Genomic DNA, 13,165 nt, shown 5'->3' with positions numbered 1-13,165 from the left:
CGTCCAATATGGCCAGTTTTTCTTTATAACTTCTTCAATCTGATATATATTACTCGAGTAAATTATGGGTACCCTTAATTGTCTATCCCTTTTCTTCTTTGTAGGTTGTATAGATCCACTGATTCCTAGTCCTCCAGTTGTTCTTGTCCTCCCTCCTTGGGTTCATATGGTAGCTCTCTTCTTCTCTCTGGAACCTTGGTGGACGTATCTCTGGTTGTAGTTGTAATTGTTGTGATGATAATTCCTGTGGTGACGAGGCTGGAACTAGACAGATTACTGTGCTTGTTCATTTTTTATTTTCAGCTAAAATATGCACATATTTGATGCACTGAAAAAGGTTTCAAGCTGAATGAAGTAAAGTGTACTATAGTAGTATTCAGCAAAACACCTAATCACACTGCATGCATTATACATGATACTCCAAGCAAACTCAGTCATAAGAAACATGAATACTTAAGGAGACAACCCTCGAATTCAGCCATCATATTTCCACCATAGGCAGTAAATTCTTCCATCTGTCTGATTTAATTTACAAGGGAATATCTTAAAGATCTAAAGATGTCATCCTATGACTGTACTCTTCCTTTAGTAAACACATCATCAGATACAATGCCCCCTTTTCTATGTACAATTCCAAGCATATAGTGCAATAGTAAAGGCCAAAATAATTTTTTAACCAAAAAATTAATGACCTTAAACCCTTAAGTACCTTGCTAGATTAGCACGACTCTGCTTATACTCAGTAGCCTACAGCTTGCTATGCAGTGACCTTGCTCTAGAATTTTGAGTCATAAAACACCCAGTCCTATTTGATGTCCTGTTTCTTTGCAAAACCAGCACCTCTACCCACCCATACTAATGACCTAAATCTACACCAACAAGTGTGACTGGAGGCATAGATTCCCAACTCAATGTATTCCTAGTCTAAGGTAGATAAAACTTTATAGCATGTTTATCATGCTGTGCCCTGCTCAGTTTGGGAGGTGAGCACTATTAAGTCCTTGTAAAGAATTTTTAAATGGGTCTAGTTAAATGTGTTTATGGCTGGGCATCTTACGGTACCTGTGATTACTTGCCAGTTATTATTCCTGTGTTCCTAAAAGAGTTAATCTAGATTTATATGCAGTAGGGATAGTGCAAATAACAAGCAACCTCATGCTGGCTGTATTATTTTTAAAGTGGAATGGGAAAACTGCTTATAATCATGCAGGGATTATTTTATTTGACAACAGAAACAAATCTGATAACATTTAATTGATAATTAATTGATAATTCATGTTTAGATTTCTTGAAAATAGAAACATTAGTGAAAAATGACAGTCAATATAAACATTAGTAAGGGTAGTGAAAATGGTCATTGACTGTCACCTGAATTATTTATGATTCTTATTCAAGAGCTTGTTTTAAGAGTCAGAAAAGAATTAAAGCTAGCTTTTCAAGTACAAAATGTTAAGTCCCTGTTTATATTATTTACTTTTTTGGTGCACTGATGACAGAAAATGTAAACAAATTCCTAGCTTGAATGTTGAATTATTGCAAGATTTTGAGTGTTCTATAAAGGAAGAAGTTGGTACTGAAGCCAAGGTGACAAACACAGGAAATGAGATCCACTTGATTTAGGTTTAGTAATAGGAAAGACATTAAAATACAACTGGCAAAACAGTCAGAAAACTGAAGTGAGCATTTTAGACATCATTATTAGTCAGAAGTTCAACATCAATAATCGAGCAGGGAGATTTCATGCTGTTAAGGATTTTATTTCACTAATTATTCAGGATCTTCTAAATCATTATCCATTCTCTGAAGTTATGATGAAATGAATACAGACTAAGATAGAGGATTAAGGCTTTGAACTCTTAGTGTGCTGCTTTATGTAGCCCTAGGTAGAGGGTTTACTTGCTTCTATGTCCATTTGCCTGCTGTGCACCTCTGAGAATATCAATTAACCAGACAATGCTCCCAGGTCACCCTGAAAAATGACACTGGTTTCCAGTGGGCTAAGCAAGCAATAATGCCTGACAGGGTGTGTGTTAATGAGTAATTAATGCCTGCCCAGGGGTGTTTTGAGGCCTGAAGCCACAGACCAGTGATCAAAGAGTCTCAGTCCTCACCACAGACACCAGTAAGGGACGTACAATTGGAACAAAAATGGATACACACTGTATTTTCAGATGCAGATCTCTGCACAAAGCAGAATTTCCCTTAAGAGCACATAGGGAGTACACTAAATCCTGGGGCTGAGTTCCCACTCTCTATCCAGGCCCCAGTATGACTCCCCACTGACACAGCTATAGTGTTGAGTTCTAAGCCGAGTGTTCCAAGCCAAGCCTCTACCACTTTCACTGTGAAAACAGTGGTCTGTGTCTCTACTCCAAGTACCTAACATACACACATGCTTTGAGATTTGACTTACACACACACACACACACACACACACACACACACACACACACACACACACACACACACACACACACACACACACTCACACACACACACACACACACACACACACCTGGGAAAGGCTGGCACACACTTACCAGGTATGTCCCCTCTGCCCAGACAATAAGGTAGGTACTGCCACATAAACACTCCAAAGCCAGCTACTCTAAGGCTCTTACTAGGGTATTAAATTATACTGAGTGAAATTAATACTAATACAAATAGTGTTTGACCAATGCAGCTAGGCTTTCAGGAGCAGGCACAGTGTCACCAAATAAATATAAGTATTCTCAAAGGTTAAAATATTCTCTAAAAGACCAGCCACAATGAAAAGTTTAAATATATTTAATAACAAATAATAAAAGAAAAATGCCAGAGTTCAATCAGAAGAAATATTAAAAATAACACAGATGGATAAATTCACACAGATAGAGAAAAACAGTACTTAACTAATCTCACTATATTTTCCTGACTGATCTAAAGAATTATTATTCCCTGGTTACTTACTAAAGCAAGGCAAAATGAAGAGGGTGAGTGATCCGTCTTTGTCAGGTTTCAAAAACAGACTTGTATTAAAACATAATTTCAGTGCTGAATTACAAAGTGACATCACATACATCTGGTCACTTGACATCTGGTTCCCACACTACCAACTGAACCAGAATCTAGCACATATGTGTCACCATAGACACACATATAAAGCTTTGCTAAGATTTGCTACACCATCTGGAAGCTGTAAAGCCATTTAAAAAACATCCACCCTTCCTGGGTAGCTATTAGTTCACCCCTAAGGACAATACAGTAGCATGGTTTTCACGGACTCTGGCTGCAATCAGAATATAAGATACAATCTTTATGGCCCAAACCAGGTAATTTAATTTCAAACTATTTTTTCAAAGTTAGCTGGACTGAGATTAGTCTCTTCTCTTCAAGTATCCTCTTTTACAATACATTAATTTCAACAGTTACAATACGGTCTGACATAAAGGTATATTTCCTTTCAGTCCAGAAGGACCTAAAGTTGGTACATTTTTAATACAAACAGCTTTACAAATACATTCTCAACACAAGCACCTGTACAAATCAGTCTGATATACAAATGACATAATTCTTTCCAAAACTGCAGTCTGCTATACCGGCATATGTTACACATTCACTGCCCTACTTCTCCTGGCATAGCTGGCATTACCTCACATCATCACTGACCTCATTATTGGTTAATTTGCATGTCTCTAAATTACCTGTATCTACCATGAATATAAATCAGCACTTCACTGCGATAGTTAACATGGGTAGTCAGTGCATCATGTTGCTACAGGAATCCCCCTTTATTCACTTATGCACACACACATGAAAATATTGAAACACAAACTAAAACACACACACACACACACACACACACACACACACACACACACACACACACACACACACACACACACACACACACATAAAATGACATAGCCCTTACCTGTCCCTTAATATACAATGTCTCTGATGTACTTCCTTATTTGTGTCCCTGCAATCAGTTAATAAATCATGGATCCTTGCATCAACACCATCACCATCAATCTCCTTTTTCCTATTTTCTATATGGGGTCAGGTTGCTGTCATCTCTCCTGATTCAGTGCAACTCTCCTACTTTCTTTCACAGTCATACCTGGTTGTCACAGGTCTTCACTCACACAGTCCATCCACATCTTTGCTGACACCCTCATTTTCACTTGCCTTTTTCCTGTCTATCCTAAATCTTCTTCATCAGATTGCTTACTGTTTTTCTGCACATGTGCCCAAACCACCATAATCTGCTCTCTTTGATCTTATCTGCAATTGCACCTACTTTGGCTTTTTCTCCGGTGTCCTCAATTCTTCGTCTTTCCCACAATGTACATCCTACCACTTATGTCTGGCACTTCATCTCCATAACTTCTATCTTCCTCAACTGCTTCACCTTCATTACTCAGGTTTCTATACCATACAATGGTCACACTACTGTTTTGTACACCTTACTTTTCAGCCTTTTCAGCTTTTTTTGGAATTCTTCTGTCATTTACTATACCTGACACTCTGTGGCAGTTGGCTAGCTTTGACCTTCTCATTCCCCTTCCCCTAAACCATCTATCTCAGAGTCTTGCAGCTGTTAACCTGATCCATCATTTTCTGTTCTATCTCAATCCTCAGCTTCTTATTTCCCACATTTGCTGCCATTACAACTGTCTTATCTGTACTCAGTTTCAACTCATTTGCTTTCAGTTTTTCATTCTATTCTTCTATCCTGTGCTAAAATTCTTGCACAGAGTCTGCCTATAATACCACATCTTCTGCATACATCAACTTTGTTGCTCTGTCCCCTCTGACCTGTTTGCTAATGTAGTGCATCACCAGTTTGAACAGCAGTGGGCTCATAACTGAACTCTGATGCACACCCACTCCCATTGAGAACCCCACTGTGAGTCTGAACACTGTCCATACTCGAGTCATTGGGTCCTCATTCATAGCCTGTACTAATTATGGGGGTGTGATGGAGGGGACTCTGGTCCATTACCCTGCTTAGGACCACATTGGGTAGTTGCTGGCATCCTCTAAGAAGGGTGTCTGACTGCCCTCTTTATCTTTATGTCTTTGCCTTGCCATATGCTAGAGTTTCTTTGTGCCATCTACTAAAGCACTTTCCAGAATCTGGTAGAGTGCCTCTGATGCTTTGCTCTTTACTATTGCAATTCCACTCTTAGAATCTTTGTTAGCAAAACAGTGTTCCTTCTTACCCTGGTCCATCTTTTCTATCTTCCACTTTTTTTTCTGCACCCCTTCTCTATTTTGATGACTTCCTGAGCTTCTGCATTCCACCATCAGCTTTTCTTGTGCACTTTATTTCAATACCTGGCTCAGTCACATATCTGTTATGTAGTTTTCACACATGCTGTTTAGAGGTGCTGCAATTCTTCTTCAACTCCACATATTTCCTCTTCTTCCTGAGGTGCTATAGACATAAGTAATTCCATGTACTCTTGAATTTTCTCTCCAGTCAACTTCCAGTCTTCAGTTTTATCTCTGTTGATCTTAGAGCCTTCTTTGACCACTGCTTGCAGCAGGGATTGATTCTGTGAATGACTGTTTCACTGAGGATGGCTTGCAATCACTGATTCTACCCCATTGCTTTATCCTCACTAGGAGGATGTGTCTTGTATATGATCTTGTGACTGTTTCTGTTGCCGATCCATGTGTTGGCCATTTGTCAGACAGAGGTCTAGAATTGCCTGTCCTTCTTTATTCCTTTTGTCCCAAGCATGGGGACCTAGGCAGTTCTCATATCCTCTTCTGTATGTCTTAGTATGTGCATTCAGGTAACATATTATCAACACCAATCCTGCAACTTCTGTCTGAATGTTCTTCACTACTGGGCAAAAGCTAAGATTATGAATAGTGCACTATCTTTACGCTGGAGTCTGATTGCCATGAGTCACTAATTCTAATGACTTCCCTCACTGTCTTCTGAAGCCTGTCCCTCAATTCCCACACAATTTCTAGTCTGTCTTCTTCTTGAGGAGTAGACTCTGGATCCCAAGTCAAGTGGCTTTATGGCACTGCTTTTATCTTCTGGATGCATAGGATGCCCAGTCTCCATCCACTTCCAAGCTATATCCTGTTAGTACATTGAGTGTAGCAATTCTTAATTCATGTTTGGTAGGAGTATTGATTTAATGGAAAGCTTCTGCTGAGCTATTCCAGATAACCCAATATGCCATATTTTCCTAGGCCTGCTGAGATTTATGACAGGCACACACACTAGCCAATAGGAGCAGATACACAATTCCCACTGTTATTATGGGTTCCTGGTATAGGTTGGAGTAGGCCCCAACCCACTTATCACTGGCCTTTTGGCAATATTAGTCAATATAAACAAATCACCTGGAGTCACTTTTTTGCACTATTGAGGGGCTAGCTGTGACACAGTCCACAGTCTGGGATCCGTGTTTTCCTGTCCTGAACACCACAGTTAATGTCCAAAGCAATCCATGTATACAACTCTTCCCCATATGGGCACCCTGTAGAGTCTGTGGCTCTATTCACAACTCCATTCCTAGGTGAGTTTCATGTAGAAACACTCAGAGGAACCCCACTGAGACCCACGGATAACATGTAAACTCCGTACAGGCCTTGGCCAGAGGCCAGAATCAAACCTTGTACCTTCTACAAGGGGGGAAGAGACCTTGACTATTGTGGCAACTGCTCTTTTGTCTCTTTCATGTGCCATGTTCCTCATAGCTCATGGTTCCTTGCAAACAATTTATAATGCCAGACATTATTCTTCTTTTTGTTGATAAAGTGCATCAGGATGCTAGACCTGTTTCTCTATGAACTTTTTCAGTGAGTCCAAGCAATAATTTAAAATTCTTCCTGGTGTCATCTAGTATTTCTCTTGGCTTTGTCTTTAAACCTTCCCACACTTGGACACACTCCCATCTGTCTCAGTTGTCCAAGATTTTATAGATCACTGCTGCTGTTTCCTCTTTTATGTGCTCTGTTCATCATAGATTCATAGATTCATAGATTGTTACATGGCTAATAACTTGGGGGGGGGGGGGCTTTCTAAGCCAAGCAAAGTTTTTCCAAAAGAATAATGATGGCCTGTATCCAAATAGGACACTAAGGACCAGGCATTTATAAGCTACCTCTGTACATAAGAGACATGGGTGCCACACCTGGTGTAAATTTCGTATTCCCCATCCACTGGTCTATGTTACACTTAAATTGAGTAAAAGACAAACTCAGCTTCACATGGATAGAAAGCCTGTTCCATAGGAGGGGCAGTCTCTGGGACAGATATCTGTCTCTCCAGTACATTCTGCTGATGTCACAGTCAAAATTCAAATCCCTAGACCTTGTATTTCTAGTAATATTTAACTTACAAATATGCAAGAGATTCATAAGTGTAGGATTTGTGGAGGCCTTGTAAGCCAGGCATAGATCACACCTTAGCAATCTGTTGGAGTTGGAGTAGAGGGAAAGGGCTTTAAGGAGCACCTTGTATTCTTCTTGCAAGAAACCTCTGATGTCATTGTAGTTGCTGCATATGCCTGGTTGAATACATAACGACAAGCACTGTACTCTATAGTTGGTCTGATAAGGGCAGAGTACAGGGAGATAATGACCTCTTTAGACCTAGATGTCATGCCTTAGAAGTCGCTCATGGATTGCTGCATCTGAAATCCCCCCTTTTACTTTACCTTTTTGGTTTATTTTGAAAGACCTAGTAGTATGTTGACTGTCCTTGGAACCTAGTGGTAGTGCACAGGACTAATCCGCTCCTAAAGGGATGTGTATAAGTGCTGAGAGTACACGGTCTGCCTCTTGCTAAGTGTCTTTAAGGCACAATATGAATAGTTATCCCTTGTGTCTTATGTTCTACCTGCATCACATTGTTCATACTGTTAAATGCTGTTCTTATATTTTTGTAAGTGCCTTTAACATATGCTATAACGAGTTATTCCTAGTGTCTAGTGTTCTCCCCAATATTGCAGGATTTACTTAGTCTAGATGACAGCAAAGGTAAGGCAGCATCCACTCCATACACACATACCTACATTCATGCATACAAATGAATACACACACACACACAAACATATATACATACAGCCCCCCCACCCAACTGCACTCGCAGACAGACTCAGCCCTATATACACAAACACACACATGCACACAAGGCCACTCATCCTTCTACATAACACACACACACACACACACACACACACACACACACACATATGCAGCCCCTCTGCACACTCATCCCTCTACATAGACTTACACATAAAGCCACACACAAGCACCCACCCCCCCACACACACACACACACAGCCGCTGGCTTGTTGTAGAGATATATTCCTAGTTTTATGTGATTGATTACACACAGTTTTTTTATATGAAAGTTATCAATGTGCGTAAGTTTTATTATATGTGAATATGAATGTTTTTTGCTGATATTGGCAACCACAGGTTTATTGTACTCAGCCCCTGTCTGTTGAAAAGAGTTCAACAATAAAAAAGACAAAACTAACTGCTACACAAGGAGGAGCCAGGGATCTGCACACCAAATTCGAAAATCCGTAACAAATGCCCAAACCAAGTAAGTAAACTTGAAATCAACATTTATTTAAGCCACAAAGTCTCTGTTTAGCTTTTCGTTGGTGACTACTCACCAACTTCCTCAGAACAGGAAATAAACACATTAAACACATCCTGTTTAAATACTACAATATAACTCCCTACTTTTGCCACACTGCCACCTGTGGTCGGAAATCAAAATTTCAATATATTAAAAAGAAATACAAAAAGGCATAAGACTATTTAAAAACATATGTAAATATAAAACACTCCCTTAACGATATAGGATTAAAAAACAATAAGTCAATAGCCAACAGGGTTGACTTGGAAAAAAGAAATCAGAAACGTATTAAAATAAAATAAAATAAATAACTCACTTCATGGTTAATAAACTGGACCCATGATGGAGCAATGCATGTGCAAAAAAAAAACATTTTTAAAAACAAAAGCTACTGAAGAACATGTATCATAATTTTGCACATTAATGTATGAAATAGCAAAACTACCTTATCAAACTTTTCAATTTCAAAACACAGGAAATTGACAACATGCTGTTCAAACCTGGAAAATGGTATGCTTCCAACCTCAATTGCCAAAGCAATTCTCTGAGTTCCAACAAATAGGAAACAGGCCCCCCCTGTTATCATGCACAATCTGATCAATCACTGTGAAGCTAAACCCATGCCCCGGGCACTCGCTAATGTGTTTAGCAAGTGCATTAGCCATTTTCTCTTTCTTAATGGCATATAGATGTTCATATAGGCGCTCATGCAGTTTCCGGTCAGTTTTCCCTATATAGAAAGCCGGACATGAAGAACACTGTGCCAGGTAAACCATGTGTGTGCTGGCACAGTTGAACCTCCCCTGGATTTTGTACTTTCTCTCTGTGATTGCAAATTAAGTTCCCGCTTTCACGTATTGGCAGTATCTGCAGATGTTGCATTTGAACATGCCCGAATGTGCCTGAGTAGGTATAGGTTTCCTTTCAAGAATGTTTTTTAAGTTGGAACCTCTCTTGTAAATAACTTGAAGATTTAACCCTAAAGCTGAAGGACCTTGATTGTCTGGTGTAAGTAAACACCTATTCTTCATAATAATAGAAGCAATAGCCCCCACATCCAAACTGTAAGTAGTGATGAAGCTGCAGGCATAAGTAGATCTAATCTGGGTATCGTCAACCAACACACCTTGATCTTCCATAGACTGGCCCAAAATGGGGAGATATACCCCATTCTCCCTCTTGCGACTTACCTCATTACAGAGGTCTGAAATCAGATGGCCGGGATAACCCCTATTCAAAAAGTGGTCTCTGATAAACTCACATTCCTTTAAGAAATCACTGTCCTGTGTCACCATCCTGGCCACCCAGACCAGTTGGCCCTTGACTATCGACCTCTTCTGATGAAAGGGGTGGTTGCTTTCAAAATGCAAATATGAGTTTGAAAAAGTAGGTTTGCGATGGATGTTGGCCATATAGCAACCCCTGTAGTTATCCTTAGACAGATCAACATCCAAATAAGCAATTTTCTCCATGGAAAAGTTAGAGGTGAACCTAAGGAATTCAGTAGATGTATTAAAGCATTCCAGGATGGAGTCTGCTACTTCCCTCCCCCCTTGGAGAATGATGAAAATATCATCCAAAAATCGGGTATGCATTAGGACTTTCTCTTTAAATAATGGGTTAAGAAAGACAAACTCTTTCTCCCAGAATGCCATCATCAAAGTTGCTACGCTGGCCCCGCAAGGCCTTGGCCTGTGATGGAACCATCGGTTGTTGAAGTTGAAATAATTGCATGTAAGAACTATGTCTAACAGTTCTCTGACCATCAAAATTTCTTTGGCAGGAGCTTGTTTTGAAATCAAAATCTCTTGAATCCATTCCAATGCTACTGAGTGGGGGATAGAGGAATACAAGTCTATCACATCAGTAGTGAGGAAATGATTCTCGGTTTTGAATGGAATCCAGTTCACTTTGCCTAAAAAAGACCAAGAATCCTTTGAGATGTGCTCCTAACTGATGACATAATTTTTCAAGATAGTGTCCACAACCTTAGCTCCAGCATACGTCATACTCCCCCTAGCGCTGACCAACTGGTGCATGGGGGGATCCAACAAATTATTATGGATCTTAGGGTTACCAAATAAAGCTGGAATCTTGGGGTTGGATATAGAAATATAATTGAACACATCCAAATCTATCAACCCATTGATAAACATATCATGGTAATAAGAATGGACATGTGATGTGTTGATGTTCAACTCATTTTAGATACCTCATCATATGTCTCAGAGGCCAGAATAGCGTCCATTCTCTTAATATAATCCCCCGCATCCATAGCCACTAGACCTTCCCCTTTGTCCGGCTGCATCACTCTGACCCCTGAGTGACATAACAGATCAAGCAAAGCCAATTCCTCCTTGGTAGTATTGAAGCCAACATTCTTCTTGGTTTTGAAAGTAGCACGAATGCCCAGGTCACATAGTTGATCAAAGATGTTGACTGAAGGAAGCAGGGCTGGATTAAAGGTGCTGGGAATGGAAAAAGCCTTTGGAGAAGAACACTGGTCCCCTAGTAGGAGATGTAAATTCAGTTTCCTGGTAAACAATTTTAGGTCAACCAATATGTTAGCCAAATTGGCCCTGCGGGCCGGTACAAATGATAGACCCTTAGCCAGAAGATCAACCAGAGGTGGAGGAAAAGAAAACCCGGAAAAACTATAGATCTTAAAGTCCCTTCCAGTGTTCAATATTATCTAGAAGGAAGACTGCCCTGATTTAGAAGGACCAGCCTGTATCCTAGTCAGTTCCTCCTGTTCCTGGGTCTGTTCTTGGACTTCCATCCTGGAGACGGATGGGGTGACGAGGCTGGTTTCCGAAAATTTGGGCCCTCACCTTCCAAAGGAGGATTAGTTGGTTTATTAAGTGAAGCTATCCAGTCACTCCTTCGAACTGAATTATATTCAGTGGGATCATCTGAAGGGCCCCCATCATGGCCATTATTAACCATATCAGATCTAACTTCTTCAGTTCCATTCCAATCATCTGAATGCCAAGCTAATGTACCCAAATAATTGCCTTGGGACTTAGGAGGCTTGGGATATGCTAAGTCCTCCTTATAAGCTTTAATGTCCCTTTGCAACTTTTTAACTTTGTTGGCAGTTATTTTGGAAACATGCTGGTCTATACTAGTATAGATCTGATAGTAATCAAATCTGTATCTAGAAAAATTAATGTCCTTCCTGATGGCTTCATCTGAAATAGTTAGCTCCTCTGAAAGAGAGGAAACTGCCTCCTGGTAATGATGGCAGATTAAATTTAAGAGCTCAAACCCATGCTTATCAAAGAGAGTAATTAAATCTTTATGGAAGGCCGAGCCTTCCTCCAGGCCCTTAGGATACTGCCATGAACGGAGCCCTTTGGGTACTATTGTGGAGCGCTGACATTCTCCAAAATAGGCAACAATCTAACTGTAACTTTCTTAGCTTAATTAATTTTTGATCGAACAGATTTAATTTCTGAGGTAATTTGATGCTCCCTGAACTACTCTGTTCAACAGAGTCTCTAGAAGTATTGTGGAAACAAAACGGGCACTTCAACCAATTGTTTAGAACTGGCTGTAAAATACCTTGATCCACTCCAATAAGGTTACTGGCATTCAATGGAACCATCACCCCTTGGGCATTCTGGCCAGATCTCAGCATATTCCCCAAAGCACAAGAATCAATTTGGGCAGTTCTCTGCTGAGATGGTGGCATAACAATAGCGTTACTTCCCCCAAAGTCTGATATTACAACCTGCGATTGTTGCAGCCCACCCACCTCCTGGACAAGTGGCTGTGTGGGAGTTGAAGAATAGCCCACCAAGGACTGAGAAGTTCCCATAAGACCATCCATCCGTTGGGATAATGACTCAACCTTTTGGGTCAAAAGATTTATAAGTAAGGATAAATCTACAGCTTGTGCCGATGGTGAAGAAGGTGTAGATACTGGTGCAGCGATCGACATGGCATCCGAACAAAGAAAACCAGCTCAACGATAAAAAAGACAAAACCAACTGCTACACAAGGAGGAGCCAGGGATCTGCACACCAAATTCGAAAATCCGTAAAAAATGTCCAAACCAAGTAAGTAAACTTGAACTCAACGTTTATTTAAGCCACAAAGTCTCTGTTTAGCTTTTCGTCGGTGACTCCTCGCCAACTTCCTCAGAACAGGAAATAAACACATTCAACACATCCTGTTTAAATACTACAATATAACTCCCTACTTTTGCCACACTGCCACCTGTGGTCGGAATACAAAATTTCAATATATTAAAAAGAAATACAAAAAGGCATAAGACTATTTAAAAACATATGTAAATATAAAACACTCCCTTAACAATATAGGATTAAAAAGCAATAAGTCAATAGCCAACAGGCTTGACTTGGAAAAAAGAAACCAGAAATATGTATTCAAATAAAACAAAATAAATAACTCACTTCATGGTTAATAAATTGGACCCATGATGGAGCAATGCATGTGCAAAAAAAAAAAAAAAAATTTAAAAACAAAAGCTACCGAAGAACATGTATCATAATTTTGCACATTAACGTATGAAATAGCAAAACTACCTTATCAAAC

Source organism: Protopterus annectens, chromosome 3.part0 (genome assembly GCF_019279795.1).
Source record: "Protopterus annectens isolate FY-2018-M chromosome 3.part0, PAN1.0, whole genome shotgun sequence".
Classification (NCBI taxonomy): Eukaryota; Metazoa; Chordata; order Ceratodontiformes; family Protopteridae; genus Protopterus; species Protopterus annectens.
Note: the sequence above shows the minus strand (reverse complement) of the source record.